We start from the raw sequence: 13,648 nt of genomic DNA, 5'->3' as shown, positions 1-13,648 counted from the left end.
GCCCGCAGGCCAGATGCATCATGCACTGGCCATGCTCATGCGCGGTTTAGCAAAGGTGGGGGTTCCAATACATCACGTGATGCCACCTTGATGACATGAGTTTGACACCCCTGGTGCATTCCGGCATTCACAGCTTGATTGAACAAAGCATTTGTTCCCCTATGTAGAGCAAAGTCCCAAAGTTCCACCATAAATTAAAACACTGTACGTACTTCAGCCAGGCATGCCGTTACTAATTTTAGTTTTTCATTTCATATTTTGCATATTTATATTTTATTGTACCAATATATTAATTATATTCATGCAAAGTCAGGGTTTATTTAAATGAGTACCCAGTTTCCAACTGTAGACTTCTAGTTGCAATTTAAAAGAAAATTGTACATAAAATATATTAGTCAAGAGTCAGATTTCTGGATCTTATAAGCATCATGTGCTTCGGCCTATTCTATTAAATATATTAAATGATGGGTTAAGATATGCTTATATTCACATTTGCTAAGTACATTAAGAGATTAAAATACGAAAATTACAAAATGTATCATATTTCTATTCATATTATAAACTCAGTGACCTGATACCTGAATCTCAGGGTGAAGTAGAAAACTTATTTAAACATGAAAAATTTTTCAAGGATCTTTGTTCCTATTTTAGGAAATGCAACTATATTTAGAAACAATTGCCCTTTGATTTTTTTTTTTTTTTTTGCCTACAAATGAATGAATATTATTGTTACTTCCAAATTCTATAAATTAGATAAAGGCCAATTAAACCATAATCATCAGAGTAGATTAGATCATTGACAGCTGAATGGCATCCAAGTTCTAAAAAACTATTAAAATAGCTGCATAATCAATTTCAGAATTTAAAATATTCACATAAAGGACTTGTAGAGAATGCTAAAATTTATGGCATAATAGTAGTCACAAGTTCCCTGTTATGAATACAAGTCAGAATTATATTACTACGATAGAATCTGGGAGCATAAGAAGCAGGGATCGCATTCAATAGAACAGTGATGGCTAACTTTTTCAGGACCGAGTACCCAAAGCATGCACGCGCACGAATGCACCCACACCTGAACCCCAAAAATACAATGCGCACACGGCATCCTCGTGCACTCCACACATGCGCATGTGGGCCCCCTATGCACCCCACTCCCTGCATGTGTGTGTGGCCCCCAACATGCACCTTGCCCCAGCGTATGCGCAGCAGAGACCCGAAGACTAGTTGGCTGGCAGAAGGCGTGCATGTATGCATGGCGGAGCCAAGCTGGGGCGACAGCTCATGTTCCCACAGAGAGGGTGGTGTGTGCCACCTCTTTCATATATCTGAACTATTGTTTAGCACTTTGCAATAGTCATACATGATAAAATAGAAAGTTCAAAAATGTAAACTGAAATAAAATGCAGTGTTGGTAGTAGGAAAAATAGCATTGGTTATCCTCTTATTTATTTTTATCTTTCCAGATAATCATCTGCTATCTGGGACGGAAGAAAAAATGATTCATAAGAAGGAAAAAATGCTAAAAATAATGAATACTTGGAAGAAGAAAAAATCTATTTATTCTAATAACAATAATTGTCCAATGACTGACAAATTAATATGCATGTTCAAATTATTTTTGTTATATTGCACATATTTCTAGAAAATGGAGGATACTCTCACGACTCTTCCTTATAACCCCTAATCACAGCACAAACGCGCTCTAGAAGAGTGGCATGGCATGCCCTCACAATGTTGCCTTTGTCTCATTTCCAGTTGAGGCAACTTAAAGTCATTTTCAGCTATTATAAAATAGTGCTTTCTCTCTTCTGCCAACACTGTTTTTGCCATGAACACAAGCTGGCACCCGTCATTGACAACCTGGCTGAAGATGAGGTCAGGGGTTAGAATTTGCCCAGTTCCTTTGGATCACTTTAGACTCCTACGGGCATATTCACATCCCTCTGATCACTGACTACTACTTGTGGATGTTGAAAGATTCATCACTGCATACACCAGCTTTCTGCCCCCTTAGGGGCAATATATGAAGGGACAGTTAACAGCAATTTAACCCTTTCATCTCCATTCCATGTTTAACAACACCTTCTTTGCATATCTCTCTGTAATATGTCTCCAGCTGGTTAGAAAGATATCTTAGGGCTATTGTAATTTTTAACTCCTGGTTCTGAAATGCTCTTTATCTCCCTCCAGTAATAGAATGTGCACTGTGTTACTCACAGATTATACTGTAAATGTGCTAGTAACCTAAGCTTCACTTCCACAATGTATATCCTGAATAAATATTGTACTATATTCATTCAAGCACCAATCTCTAAAGTTTATTTTTCTAATTTTCATAATTTGTTCCTCTTTATATACGTTATTTTTGTTGCAATAAAGGACCTAGCCATTTGTTTTCTTTCTTTCTTATATGTAATAGATGTGGAAGGAAATTTTGTTGCTTTGAGATCAGCTGTTCCTCCGGTTCCTCCACCACATGCAACTTTCAACATCCAGTTCTTAGTGTCAGTAGACAGAGATTAAAAATGCATCTCCTCCTTCTCCACATTAACCCACTGTAAAACTTGCAACTGTAATAAAAGCTACTGAAGAAAATGCTTACTTTCAAAATTGCAGATATGCTACCTTTTCACCAATGCTTTTAAACGCAATGAGAAATGGTGGCTAGGCAGATTTGCAGCTAATATCAAGTCCTGTTTTGCAAGCAGCCGCACAATGCGTGCAACATGTTCTGGATACAAAAGTAAGAACTGCTTAAAACTTTACTTTTTTTGCAGTTAGGATGGGGAGATGTTTGTTGCTCTAGGACTTGCAGGTATCACGAGAAAGGGCATTGCTCAAATGATAATTCACATAATCCAGAGGTGGGTTTCAGCAGGTTCTGACCAGTTCTGGAGAACCGGTAATGGAAATTTTGAGTAGTTTGGAGAACTGGTAAATACCATCTCTGACTGGCCCCGCCCCCATCTACTCTCTGCCTCCCGAGTCCCAGCTAATCGGGAGGAAATGGGGATTTTGCAGTAACCTTCTCCTGGAGTGGGGAAGGAATGGAGATTTTACAGTATCCTTCCCCTGCCATGCCCACCAAGCCACACCCACAAAACTGATAGAATTTACATTGTTAAGCAAGACAGTTGTTAAGTGAGTCATGCCCAATTTTAGGATCTTTTTTGCCATGATTGTTAAGCAAATTACAGTGATCATTGAGTAAATCATAGCGATGTTACAATTCACAGAGTGGAAAATGCCAACTTATATCAGCTTAATAATCTTTCATATTTAGCCAGGGCCTCTGGATGTAAAGAAAAATAGTTAAAACATCCAGAAGAATAGCAAAACAAAATAGGCTAGGTCTGGCACTTTAAAACTACTTCAGAACAATGTATTTCGTAAATAATTCACTGAGTCATACTTAAACAAGGACTACATGGCATGAAGCATACCAGCACTATTTATGAGTGTTTCCATTTAAGCAAACACTGCACTTAGCCTTTAGAATATTATACCCTAGAAATGCTCTCATTGAAAAAAATATCAGGATTAAATGTACACCTTTGCTTCCTCTAACCCATATTTGGCCATACAATAGGTAAGCTTGTAAGGAAGGAAGCAGCAAGCATCTCCAAAGCTACTGAGCTTTCTGCCCAAACAAGCCCAGGAATATGTGCATGAGTCAAGTCACATTTTCTCCTTAGTTTTCTATTCTTCTTGCTCTAGGATCTCCCTTTGTGCTTGATTGAGATGGTTGCTTGACTCCAGTTAAAGGTGTGTATCTTTTCTTGGCTCTAATCTGTCTTGAACACAGCTCTACTATGCTCCATTAATTAGTATTTATAACAAATCCAATGAAGTGACTTTTATTTACAAAAGCTTATGTGATCTTGAACTGTTTGCTGCTTACAGGAAATTTTTAAAATTATAGAATTCTATCATTATCAAGCAATAACGAAAGTGTCACACAACCTACGAGTATAAGGGAAAAGTAGCATATGGTAACACTGCTGAAAGGTCTGGAAAGCAAACATATAGCAGCTACTGAAGCAACAAAGCCTGCCTTTATTGTACTCTGTTCCAATCAGTGGTGGGTTGCCCCTGGTTCGGACCGGTTCACAAGAACCGGTAGTAAAACCGGCGGGAGGTTTCACCCACTGCTCCGGATGTCGTCATAGGCAGAAGCGTGATCCCATTGCGAACTGGTAGTAAAAGTAAGGAAAGGTAAGTGGAACCCACCCCTGGTTCCAATCTAATATCCTGCAGATAGATTGGAGTTTAACTCTCTTAATCCGTTGCCAGCATGCTGATTAAGCATTATGAAAATTGAAACTACAACATCTTTGGAAAGAACCAGTTGGGAAGGCTACTCTATTGTGATATTTCTGCTGAAGGATGAATCATGTACAAAATGGAAAGTAGAAGTTTAAAACATGGAATAGATCTTACCTTTGTTCCATTATTGCTTATTGTACCTGAGAGCAGTTGTCTAGAGATTCAGGCAAATGGCATTTATATCTTTCCTGTGGAAAATCTTTTTAACTAGAGATTCCAAGGACTGAACCTCAGAGCTTTCATACCATGTTGTTCTCCTTAAATTGTGGTCCCTACAGAGTTGCCCAAAGATAGTCCAACACATATTGGTAGTGTGTAAAATGCAAGCAGGAGCAGCATACACTGAACGGCACAACCAAGTAGCTGGCACTGTATACAGGAACATCTGCACAGTGTACGGGCTAAACCCTCGGGAACCCAAATCCCAGGGAGAGATTTCACAGAAAGTCATGAAGTGTAACAGAGCAAAGATCCTGTGGGACTTCCAATACAGACAGGCAGGTAACTGTCCAATCAGCCAGACAAGGACCTGAAAACAGTGATAGTGATCATTGTGGTAGCGCCAACTGACAGCAACATCAGGAAGAAGTATGAAAAGCTGGAGAAGTATCAGAATCTGAAGAAGAAACTAGAGAGAATATGGAAAGTGAAGGCCAAAGCGGCCCCTGTGGCTATAGGGCCACTCGGCTGTGTCTTCTAAGCTGGGAGAGTAGCTCCAATAGATCTCGGGAACAACATTAGAGTGTTCTGTCCAGAAGAGTACAGTGCTAGGATTAGCTAAGATATTGTGCAGAAACTTCAAACTCCCAGGCCTCTGGTAGAAGACCTAAGATTAAGAAAGACACATACCACCCATAGGGTGTGAAGGGATTTTAGTTTATTTAAAAGAATTTTAATTACAATATTTTTATTTATTTGTTTGTTTGTTTGTCAAGCATATATAAGATAACAGGTAAAAGTATAAACATAATTTGAATACATGAAAAGAGTAAGAGTAAAAAGGAATATTAGTACAGGGACGGTAGGTACGCTTATGCACTTATACAATAGTTAAAATCTAATACAAATGAAAAGAAAGAAGAATAGAAACGGTGAATGGTGCAAAGGAGAAGAAAAAACAGTATGAATATAGTAAAGAAAGAAAAAAGAAATACTGTATGTAAAGAAATTATTTTCAGCCTTCATCACAAGTATAAACAATTTTGTAAGTCCTCATCCCCTCTTCTTTTACAACCAATGATATTTTCATCCTATATCCATCCATATATCTTCATCACAAATCCATGAAGCATCATCTTTTTCCATCCTAGAATCAGCAGAAAATCCATTGTCAGAAATAATGGCTTGTCTTATCTTAACCTTGATCAAACAAAGCAACTTTAGATACCTTTATTTTATTCTAATGGTATTAATCTCTAGTCCATTCAAATAATGTAATGGGATTTTATTTTTTGGTTTCTTTTGTATGTCCAGTGAGCCATTCTTTTCCATGTCATTCTTGTACTTGTCATTTGTAGATCCACTGTCAATTCTATCTATGTTTTGTCAAATACAACTTGTTTCTAATCTGCCATTTCTTTCATAATATCTTTTGGACATAGTATATCGATGGAAGCAAATATCGCTATTGACATTGTTGATACTAACTTCTGATTTTGTTTTGCAGTTAACTATTAATCAGGCTTGTGTATGTTTCTTCTTTAACTAAATTATTTCGTTACCTACAGTGTCCAATTTATAAAATTGCTTATCTTTATTTTGTTTTGCAAAAGTCCAAACAAATTTATTTTCCATGGGAAGGATTCTTTACAATTAATTCCAAAATTTTATTCTAAATTTATCTGAATCCTTACAGTAAACTATTTGTAACTTTCTATCAGAATCTTATTTAGCTTTTTGCTATTGTATTTCATTTTTTAAAAAAATTCTTAAGGTTGTAACTAAATTTTTCTTTCATTAAGGATTGCAGACCAATCCACCTAACATTTTCAGACTTGTCAATCCAAAGATCTCTAATAGCTTAAAAAGCAATTAGTTAACAAGCAATTTCCAAACATGATTAGAAAATGAAGTTTACAAACATGTTGTCCTTTAAAGCGCATCAAAGGTTGCAAACAAGATAAATTATTTATTCCCATCATCTAAAACTCAAAACTCACCAGGGACCGTTATTTTGTGGTCTTCTCATGAGGAGCAATTGTTTGGAGTGCATGTGAGTGATTTCCAGTTCTCTCCTTATCCAAAAAGGTTCTGAAGACCAATCTACTCACTGATTCTTTGTTCTTCACAATGGTTGTTGGTACCACTTTTTGTGAAGCTATCTCCAGTCTGCCATTTCTTCTTCCCAAAGTCTAAAAGATATCACTTTTTTCCAATGAAATACTTCCCCATGCTTTTGCTTTCCAATTTCCAATTCATTTAAAAAGGGGCTACAGGTGGAAGCCATCTGCTTCTGCTACATTGGCTCCTGTCATCTTTTGAAAGCTCTATTTGGCAATACCAGGCAAAATTTATTTTTTAACAAATCCTTGTCATTACAATCAGTCACAGGAATAATTGTATTGTTAGACTATTTTTCTCTGAGTTAAATTTATCTTATATTTCTTCGTATGTTTGTATGTTTATCTTGTAATTTTATTACGCTTACCTGTATAATTTCATTTATAAGATGCTTGAACAAGACAGACTTCAATTCTAGTTAGTTCCATATGCTTAAACTGGATTGCTTTTATATTGATCTAGAATAACTCTTCTAGATAAGGATCTGAACAACAGAGTAAATAGAGAACACTTGGTAAAAGGACCGTTGCTAGGAAGACAAAAGTATTAGAGTACTTACATCAGGAGGCCTGAACAATTGAAATCATTATGGGAATTGAGGTCATGGAAATATTACACTCATTTTAGTCAAGAAAAAAAATATGTAAATGTATACTGTTCTCTCATTTCTGAATTCTCAATAGAGGTATAATTCAGAGGAGGAGCTCCTGTCTTCTTTCTTCTCAGGAAAATTAAAGGAAAGGAGATCTGGGGGACTACTGCAGAGAAGGCCTTGGCTTGTCACTTGTCAAAACAGTATAGTACTGAATTTCATCGCGAGTAGTATGTTGTTTCCTCTGCTCTTGAAACACCAGAAAAACTATGGGAGATCCAGAAGTAAGGTTATGTTTCATTTCAGTGGTGAAATCCTATTGGTTCTGTTCGGCTCACGCGAACCTGTAGCAGCAGCAGTGCATAGTTCGGTGAACTGGTAGCTGCGGCAGTGCAAGGCTCCGCCCACCCAACTGGACATTTTTACTTCCTGATTTTAACCAGGAAGCAACCCATTTTTGACCCTTTGCGCATGTGCAGAAGGCTTTGTGCATGCACAGAGGGTCAAAAATCGGACCTGACGATGGCACACACGCTCGCTCCGCTCACACGCACGCACAGAACACGCACTTCTGAACCAGTAGGGAAGGTAAGTAGATTTCACCCCTGCTTCATTTAGAGGGCATGGGTTGAACTGAGTTTCACACTGGATGTGTGGGCATTCATGAAACAAGTTACAGGCATACAAACTCACCATTAAGCCTATGTGAGACAATCTTTATGCATACATCTAAAAAAATATGGACAAATAATGAAATGTACATGGTTTCCAAATCTAAATCTTTCCATGCAGAGCATGTTGACTTACCTATGCAGTTCATAATGCAGAAAAAAATGGCTGATACCAGTTAGTATTTTGAGACCCATAAATCCAGTGGTGGGATTCAGCCGGTTCGCACCACTTCGGGAGAACCGGTTGTTAACTTTCTGAGCAGTTTGGCAAACTGGTTGTTGGAAGAAATCATTAGGGCAGAGAACTGGTTGTTAAATTACTTGAATCCCACCACTGCATAAATCCATACACTTATCCCACTTCTGAATAAAGCATTGGAATTGACCCCAATCTGCTAAGCAGCTGTGTGAGAATAGATCCATACTTGCTATGCATGGATAACCTTAGAGTGATGCCAGAATAAAATGAAAGGTCCTAGCTAACATAAAATGAATTGACTAGCAAGATTGAGTAGGAAAAAAGATTTGCAGATCAATAATCCATATTGTTACTTTATCTGGTTCAGAATATGAGCAAAATGAAAGATGTTTTACATGAAAAACTGTGAGTGGAAGTAGGAACTAAAGAATTAAAAGAAATAAATGTATTGAGGGCAGGGTACCTTTACTACCGGTTTGCAGCGGGGCCGCGCAAGCGTGCAAGTGAAGCGAGCGTGTGCGCGCGCTCTTCTGCACAAGCGCAGAAGCGTTTTGATGATGTCAGGATCGGTGAGTGGAGCCTCTCGCCGGTTTTACTACTGGTTCTATAGAACCGGTGCAAACCGGGGGCAACCCACCACTGATTGAGGGGTATTATCTGAAAATAAGCTATAACATGATTAATTGACTCTGAAAAGGTACTGTTCTGCCCCAGCTCCGGATTTCTGAGGATATTGACACACACCAACGGTCCTTATCAAATTTATTAAGTAGCAAGAATAAACAAGACCGGCAAAGGTTGGCAACCAGCCCAGAAAACAAGATACGATAAACCAAAATACTCTGATAATAAATACGAGTTGTTTCCAGCAAGAAAGCCCTAGCTGCGTGCGACTTAAATGGGCTAAGGGAGTGGCCAATTATCTTCAAGCCCTACTCTCGAGTAGACCTCCTCCTCCTGAGTAGCCACTCCTGCCTTTTGGCAGCCCGTGCTCGAGCATTGAGGAGAGGCTCCTCCACTTCGCTCTCGCCACTTGAAGGAACCTCTGGAGGTTCTGAAGGCCCTGGCTGAGTCTCTGCCTCTGGCACCACATCCTCTTCAACCTCCTCACTGTCTGATGCGAGCGCTGGCTGCGCAGGCTGCTGGTGTGACACTATACCAGCCTCCTCTTTGTCGGGATCAGCCACGATCCATGCAGGCCGCTGGCGGGCCACAACAGGTGTGTTGGCAGCTTTGAAGATGGTGCTCCTCATGATTTCTTTTTTAGTCTATGGGGAAACCTTAAATCCTACATTCAAGCAGAAATCTGAAAATAAACATGAAACAGAAAAAACATTTCTGAGTAATGGGCATGTTTGCACTGTTTACTGTGAGGTGTCAATCTCAGAAAACAAGAACCATATGGGATTCTGGAAAAATCTTTCTTGCTAGTAGGATGATGTAACTGAATCTCGAAAGCCTATCAAACTAATTACAGGTAGTCCTCTACTTACAACAGTTCGTTTAGTGACCCTTCAAAGTTACAACAGCACTGAAAAAAGTGATTTATGATGATTTTTCACAGTTACGACCTTTCCAGCATCCTCATGATCATGTGATCAAAATTCAGATGTTTGGCAACGGCTTCATATTTATGACCATTGCTGTGCCCTGGAGTCATGTAATCCCCTTTTGCGACCTTCTGACAAACAAAAATCAATAAGAAACCCAGACTCACTTAATAACCGGTGTGACTAACTTATCAACTGCAGGGATTCACTTGACAACTGAGGCAAGAAAGGTCGTAAAATGGGGCAAAATTCACTTAACAAATGTCTCATTTAACAACAGAAATTTGGGGCTCAGTTGTGATCATAAGATGAGGACTCTCTGTATACTGCATAATTTCTGCCAGTTATAATAAATTTAGAGTTATTCTTTTTCGTGCGCTTCCCTTACGCCTGGACTCAGAACCTAGAAGCAATCTGAGAGCATCTTTTCAGATTAATATATTTTATTAAAAACATTGCATGAGCTATAGTTTATGGCCTTGTTTCCTCCCTTAACTTTTCTCCTGCCTCCTCTGTGTTCCCAAGGCCTATTAGGCTTTCCATCAAATTCCTTCATACCTGAAGGACCAGAAGAAATATGAAGTCCACAAAAATTGAAGTGATCAGAAATATTTAACATTGCGGCAATGGGGACATTTGGGGTTAAAACAGGTTAAGGTTCCTTCAGTTGCCTTGGGCTTATGCAACAGGATGCTAAATGGGTTACAGCACGTACTACTTTTGATTCTTTCATTTCCTGGAATTTACACACCTACCCTAATGCAGCTGCCATCAAAATTCTTCCCTTGCATACCAAAAACACACTCTGCAGTAATGTTCACACATTCTATTTCACTTCTAGTTACAATTAAATGGTATTCCCTTTATGTTTTGGTTGCTATAATTTAATTTATTATTTGCTTATTGTAATTTAGTTACAACCTGAAGACCCAAATTGTTGGGGGCAATATGTTGACTCTGTAAACCACTTAGAGAGGGCTGTAAAGCACTGTGAAATGGTATATAAGTTTAAGTGCTATTGCTATTAATTTATTTAAACGATTTATATTTTATAGAATCACCCATCTCGCAGTAGTGACTCTGGGCAGCATACAAAGATTAAAATCATCAACGTATAACTCATGTCTTCCTGGTTAAATGAAACAGAGATACTTCCAGCATACAGAACAAGATTAATTCATGCTAGTCCCAAAATTAGAAATAGAAATCAAGTCTGTAACACGCCCTTCTCTGAGTCTTTCATTTTATCACTCTTAAACAGTCTTCTACTGAAGAAGGGAGCTAGTTTCCATTGTGATGGATATCTTAGCAAAGTCTTTAGGTGTGCCAACACAATGCTATCTTTAAGAGTGCATTGTCAGCCTGTGAGTCCTGAGTGCTATTAAATAAGCTAACAAAGCCAATATTTTCATTAAAACTGATCAAATAAATTGCAAATATTCAAGAGAAGAAGAGAAAAAACATATACTGAAGTATTATCTAGTCAATTCCTGTTTTTCTCCTTCTAGTCCAGGGGTATCAAACTGGATTCCTTTGAGGGCCGGATCAGCATTGTAGTTCTCCATGGGCTGGCCGAGGGGGGGAGGGGGGAAACGGGATGGACACTTCCTGCAGCATCCTGCCGGCCAAAACTGGGCATGGGGGGGCATGTGAGGGGCCCCCCATGCCCCATTTTGGCCGGCAGAGTGCTGCAGGAGGCTGTCCAGGCTGAAAATGGGGCACGTTTTGGCTGCCAGAGGCACCACAGGCCGGTCCTTTGTTATTTCCAGGCTGGCCCCACGGGTCAGGTTTAATCACCCCATGGGCCAGATCCAGCCTGTCAGCCTTGAGTTTGACATCCCTGTTCTAGTCAATCAGCTCCTTTTTGTTTCTTTTCTTAACCACAGTATGTCCCCACTAAATTGCAATATAACAAGGCTGCTACAGTATGAACATCAACGGGCAAGGAAGAATTAAGAGATTTCAGAGAATTGAGAGTTTGAGAGATTTCCACATCTGAAAGAGCAGAATACTGAAACCTTGTCCAACAAATTTATAAGAAAGAAAGAATATGCAGAAATTCCAATGTTTAAACTGTTGCCTCTACGTCTGTAATTTTCATCCCTCTTCTTTCAGAAGAATTATTCATGTGAAAGCAAAATATAGAGCAGATATGTACTGAATAAACATCCTGTATCAGAGACATGAATATGGAGAATAGTAAAAAAGAAAACAGTTCAAATGAGTACAAAATAGTAACATATCACACATCTTATGGATGATAATTACAGAAGATATGCAATAAGGTAGAGTTACAGGTAAAACAATGAATGTTTTGTTTTTACATTTTACATTTTTACATTGATTCCATCTGTCAGGGTAATCTTTCCTGAAAGTTGTAAATTGAAGCAAGAAATATATTAACGTCTCTCTTACATTGATGATGATAATTTGTAGAAGGATTTAAAAATGTATTTATTTATTTATTTATATTTAAATTTATATACCGCCCTTCTCCCGAAGGATTCAGGGTGGTGAACAGCCAAAGGTAAAAAACATAGAATACAGAAATTTAAAAGCAATTTAAAATATATTAAACAATTTGGCCCAACAATTAAAATACCCCATTTAAAATTAAAATTAAAATTAAACAATTGGAGATGTTAGGCCAGCCCGGCTTGTTGAAATAAAAAAGTCTTGAGGGCCCGGCGGAAGGTACGTAAATCCAAAATTGTCCATATCTCCGGGGGGAGCTCGTTCCAGAGGGCAGGTGCTCCCACAGAGAAAGCTCTCCCCCTGGGGGCCTCCAGTTGACATTGTTTGACCGACGGCACCCCGAGGAGTCCCTCTCTGTGGGAGTGTACTGGCCAGTGGGAGGCTCTCGGTGGGAGAAGGCGGTCTCATAGATATCCAGGTCCTAAGCCATGGAGCGCTCTAAAGGTGGTCACCAACACCTTGAATCGTACCCGGAGGACCACCGGGAGCCAGTGCAGCTCGCGCAGGAGAGGTGTTACATGGGAGCGCCACGACATTCCCATAATCACCCGCATGGCCGCATTCTGGACCAGTTGGAGCCTCCGGGTGCTCTTCAAGGGGAGCCCCATGTAAAGAGCCCCATGTAGAGAGCATTACAGTAGTCCAAATGATGTTCTCTCTGCATTTAGGTAACTTACATACATTTAAATAACTAGAACTCTAGACAATCCAGGGTTGGCAGCCTATTTTGCATTCAGAATAATAATGATATCCACCCAATCAACTCAAATAAGCATAAGGAACTTAAGAGGGATTTTTAGTTGAGATATTATTTACTCCAAAACTTAGTAAGCCAATTTTGCTCCCTTAGTTTACTTGGTTTTCAAAGATCTGTGCCCATCTAATGTCAATAAAAGAAACATTTTAAGAATGCATTTAGTGCTACCAATTAACACATTACAGCCAGTTAATAATTTAGAGTGAAACTTCATTTCAATTATATAACTGGGTCTTTGTTGGCAGGTACCTGTGGCTGCAATGACTCTCTGTTGACTTTAGTTCATTAATGTATCTTTTCTGGCAGCAAAAATAAGAATGGAATTTGGCCGCTTCCACTTGATATCTATCGATCTCCTAATTCCATGTCACTGGCTTTTGAATTCCAGGCTGGCACTCCCAGCTTCTATGCTGTCATTTAGGGTAACTAGAAGCAAAGGTAAACAGGGCAGCCATCTCTTAACCATTAAAAAAGACTTACAAGTTCAGCTGAAATCCCGGTGAGCTGTCATGAGTTTTCTTGGTAGTGTTATGGATATAGTTTGTCATTTCTTTTTGCAACTTCCCAGTCCCACTAGCTCTAGAACAGTTTTTCCACCTTGGCAACTCGTGTGAACTTCAACTTCTCTGCTGACTGGGAAATTCTGGGAGTTGATCTGCTTTCACATATTTTCACATATCTTCAAGTTGCCAACATCGTGACTGTGAGTGGCTTGCAGCATTAAAATTCCACAATGCATTTAGTCTCAACTTATGACCAATTGCTTAGCAACCATTCAAATTTATGACTGACACA

The 13,648-nt window shown here is 39.0% G+C and overlaps 1 long non-coding RNA gene across 1 annotated transcript; it reads right to left on the bottom strand.

The window, feature by feature from the left end:
• Positions 1-5,186: 5,186 nt before the first annotated feature.
• On the bottom strand, positions 5,187-11,943 carry LOC117671682 (uncharacterized). The gene is made up of 2 exons (XR_004592974.3): positions 6,977-11,943; positions 5,187-5,635 (listed from the first exon to the last, which is right to left on the bottom strand). It is a non-coding gene; the product is annotated as an uncharacterized LOC117671682 (long non-coding RNA).
• Positions 11,944-13,648: the final 1,705 nt, after the last annotated feature.

Source organism: Pantherophis guttatus, chromosome 1 (assembly GCF_059756535.1).
Source record: "Pantherophis guttatus breed Tessera chromosome 1, ASM5975653v1, whole genome shotgun sequence".
Lineage (NCBI taxonomy): Eukaryota > Metazoa > Chordata > Lepidosauria > Squamata > Colubridae > Pantherophis > Pantherophis guttatus.
The sequence above is the reverse complement of the archived record's forward strand: the minus strand, read 5'-3'. Positions and strand labels throughout refer to the sequence as shown.